Source organism: Mastomys coucha, unplaced genomic scaffold, assembly GCF_008632895.1.
Source record: "Mastomys coucha isolate ucsf_1 unplaced genomic scaffold, UCSF_Mcou_1 pScaffold15, whole genome shotgun sequence".
In the NCBI taxonomy this organism is placed as follows: domain Eukaryota; kingdom Metazoa; phylum Chordata; class Mammalia; order Rodentia; family Muridae; genus Mastomys; species Mastomys coucha.
In genome coordinates, this window is record NW_022196897.1 from 52,045,493 (window position 1) to 52,050,050 (window position 4,558).

Below are 4,558 nucleotides of genomic sequence, written 5' to 3' on the forward strand. Positions count from 1 at the left end.
TATTTACTTTCAAAGTAATTGCAGTGGACAAAACTAATTCTTCTAGGTTTTTTTTTCAACACACTGGACACTCTAATAATCATAGCAACCATTTGGAAATGGTTATCAGCTTGCTTGTTTCTGTCTTCAGTGCAAAGAGGAAAATAGCTTTCCAAAGAAATAAATTAAGATAGGTTTGTAGGCTCATAGAGCATGAGTAGCTGTTTCTGTATAAACTATATTTTAAAAAAAAAAATTTTGCCGGGCGGTGGTGGCGCACGCCTTTAATCCCAGCACTTGGGAGGCAGAGGCAGGCGGATTTCTGAGTTCGAGGCCAGCCTGGTCTACAGAGTGAGTTCCAGGACAGCCAGGGCTACAGAGAAACCCTGTCTCGAAAAACCAAAAAAAAAAAAAAAAAAAAAAAAAAATTTCATTATCACATTACTTACACACGAATTTCATTTTGAAAACTTCAATCAAGTATATATTACATTTTGATGTAAACTTTACTATGCCCACAACCATGAATCTGTTTTTTTTTATTGGTTATTTTATGTATTTACATTTCAAATGTTGTCTCCCTTCCTGGTGTCCCTTCTGCAACCTTCCATCCTCTCCCATCTCTCTTTTGCCTCTTTGAGGGTACTCCCCCACCCACTCACCCCCTCCCACCTCTCTCATCTAGCATCCCCCTACGCTGGGGCATCAAGCCTCCATAGGACCGAGGACCTCCCCTCCCATTGATGCCAGATAAGTTCATCCTCAGTTACATATGTAGCTGGAGCCATGGAACGCTCCCGGTATACTTTTTGGTTGGTGGTTAGTCTCTGGGAGCTCTGGGGTTTCTGGTTAGTTGATTTTGTTGTTCTTCTTAGGTTACAATCTCCTTCAGCTCTTTCATTACTTCCCGTAACTTTTCTGTTGAGGTCCCTGGACTCAAGCCTTTGGTTGGCTGTAAGTATCTGCATCTGTCTTAGGTGCTGGCAGAACCTCCCAGGGGACAGCAATACCAGGCTCCTGTCATCAAGTGCTTTGCAGCATCAGCTATAGTGTTGGGGTTTGGTGTCTGCAGATGGGTTGGATCTGTAGGTAGGGAGGTCTCTGGATGGTCTTTCCTTCAGTCTCTGTTCCATTTTTTTGTCCCTTCATTTCCTTTAGACAGGAACAATTTTGAGATGGGTGGGTAGCCCCACCCCTCAACTGGGGGCCGTGCCTATCTACTGGAGGTGGTCTCTACAGGTTCTAACTCCCATTTGTTGTGTATTTTAAGATAATTTTTTAAAAATTTATTTATTTTATATATATGAGTACTGTCTTCAGACACACCAGAAGAGGGTGTCATATCCCATTACAGATGGTTGTGAGCCACCATGTGGTTGCTGAGAATTGAACTCAGGACCTCTGGAAGAACAGACAGTGTTCTTAACTGCTGAGCCATCTCTCCAGCCTGGGCGATTTTATTTATAGTCCTGTATTAAGTTTTGTACAGTTTTTTGAAAAAAGATATTAAGAATACAAATAGAAAGGATGGGGAAGGAAAAGCAGATATGCTGAAGGAAAACAAAGTGTTACCAAGAGACAATCCCAGCCCAGGGTTCCTATAGCCAAAGCCCCTCCAAGAAGGAGTCTCACAGTGGACCCTGGATTCGAACTCTTGTCACTGATAAAAGCATCACAAAGGCAAAAATGATAAAAAGTTATGCAAACATTTCTCAACCCAATGTTCAGTTTTATGTTTTCTTATTTTAATCACTTCATTTACTCCTAGATAAATACATGTTTCCCTAAGAATAAGGAGCTTGGACTGAAATACAAAGTCTAAGGTAAAAGTTTTGTTACAATTGAACACAATTATGTGATAACTTTAGTCTTGGTATTTAAAATGACACACACACACACTCATTCCAGGAAGTGCTACAATATAAACTCCCTTTAGGTTATAATATGCAAAATTAAACTGTATAGAAAGATATTAACCACCTCTGAAGTGTGATTTTTCATTTTTTTTTCTGGGTATAATTAAAGACATTGTGTCTTGCTATGTTATCTAGGTTAGCCTTGAATTCATTATATAGCATGAAGTGGCCTCAAAGTTATGACAACCAACCTGTCTTAGCTCCCCAGAGTGCAGCCTTTACAGATACAAGCTCCTGCATTCTGCTTTTTACTTGGATATGAAAACACAAATTTCCAGTGGCATTTATAATTCAACAGGAGGTATATTTAAAACGAACGTTTGCCTCTTCTTTCTGTCTTCGTCGCTATTCTATTGCTGTGAAGCGACACCAGAACCACAGCTCTTATGAAAGAAGGCATTTAACTGAGGCCTTGCTTACAGATTCAGAGGTCAGTTCATTAGCATCATGGTGGGGAGCATGGTAGCTTGGAGGCAGGTGCTGGAAAAGTAGCTGAGAGCCTCATTCTGAGGAGTGCGAGAGGCTCTGTGTTTTCACAACCCCTTAGCTATTTATTTCCATGTCTTCTTTGGGAAGTGTCTGTTCATTTCCTCTGCATATCTGTACTGTTATGACACAGTCCACTAAACTACATGGTGGCCTGTAATGGGAAGGGAAAAATAAACATAACCATACGTGGAAATAATTGACCTGAGCTGTCGTCCTCTGAATGACTTTATTCTTATTTGAAGGGCACTTCCACATACAAATCACAAGGAGTTTTCTGGGTTTTGATGTTTTCTTTTTGTTTTGATATAGCTTGGTTGATGATCTTCATTAGCCAGAACTGAGTTGCCACTCATGTGTTTATGTGTTTCAGAACACATATTTATTGATATTTCTACTCAATAATTAAAGTTAGTTTATTTTTAGATGTTTTCTTTATTTACAATATCTCTTTTCCCAGGCTCCCCTCCAAAATAAAATAAAATAAGATAAAATAAAATAAAATAAGAAACTAAAACAAACCCCTGTTCCCTCCCCCCAACCCCTGCTTACCACCCCACCCCCTCCTGCTTAACTGACCCTGGCATTCCCCTACACTGGGGCATAGAATCTTCACGGGGCCAAGGGCCTCTCCTCCCATTGATGACTGACCGACTTGGCCATCCTCTGCTATACATGTGCTGCTGGAGCCATTAGTCCCCCCATGTGTACTCTTTGGTTGGTGGTTTAGTCCCTGGGAGCTCTGAGGTTACTAGTTAGTTCATATTGTTGTTCGTCCTAAGGGGCTGTTAGTTTTGAGTGCATAAGGGGCTGTGAGCACAGGATAGTGAAAGATCACATGTTCGAGACTTACCAGGCATGGGGAGCTTTGTAAAGCATTGGCTTTGTTCGTTCCCATGGGACACGTATTTTAAAATTCTTGAAATGCAGTCATTCATTCAGATTGCCTTTCTCAGTACTCCTGGGCAGGCAAACAGGACTCAGACAGCTGTGAGGTCACCTGCCCTGCATTAGACTAGCTACCCTCCAACCTGCAATCTTTGCTTAGGAGTGATGTGTTATTTAGCGAAAGGAACAGAGCTAGATAACGCCAATCATAAGTCTCTCTTACAAACATCCCTTAGGAAAATGGAATAAAATAAAATAAAATAGAAAAGATCTTACGATCCGGGAGAAGAGCACCTGTGGGGACAATTACAACATGTGCATCCCAGCAAGCCAAGCAGAGACTCTACCAATCTCGGGTTGGTGAGAGGCACGTTGGTGTTTCTTACTGATCTGTGTATTTACTTTTTTATTAAAATGTTTGTTTCTGTGTAAGGATGTGGATATGTTTAGTGAGACACACAGTGTGGGCATGCGTGTACGTGTGTGTGTGTGTGTGTGTGTGTGTGTGTGTGTGTGTGTGTGTGTTGGCATGTAGGTATTGGTAGAGCATGTGGGTAGGAGCCCTTGCCTTCCACTTTTACATGGCTTCTGGGGATCTGGAGGCAGATCATCAGCCTTGCACAGTTAGGGTCCTTACCTCTGTGTAAGCGGCCTAGCTCTCTTGTGTTTATAAGATGCTAAAGGATTCTATATTTCTTAAGGATATAATTAATTCCACTACATGTATATAAGGTAATGAGGAAGCATAGATGTATTAGTTAGCCCAGGGCCACTCAAATTAATGGAAAAAGTATACTTAAGTCTTTATGTCTTTTTAGCAAAGAACATGAGCTAGAACTTTAATACTAATATTTTATTTTATTTTATGTGTTTAGGTGTTTTGCCTGTGTGTATATCTGTACACTATTTGCATGCCTGGCTCTCTAAGGAGGCTGGAATAGACCTCTAATCCCCTGAAACTGAGTTAAAGATGGGTGTAAGCCATCATATGGGTGCTAAAGAAATGAATTCAGATCCTCTGGAAAACAGCCAATGCTTTTAACCAATAAATTACCTTCAGCCCAAAGAAAAACTATTTCTGTAAATTTAAATGTCTAGTAACTAGGAAATTCTCTCCTCCTCCCCCTCCTTCTTCCACTCCTCCTCCTTTTCCTCCTCTCTCTCCTCTTCCCTCTCCTCCTCCCCCTTCCTTCCTTTCCTCCTTCCCCTCCTCCTCCCCTTCCTCCTCCCATCCTCCTCCACCTCCTCCTCCCCCTCCTCCTTCTCTCCCTCCTCCTCCTCCCTCTCCT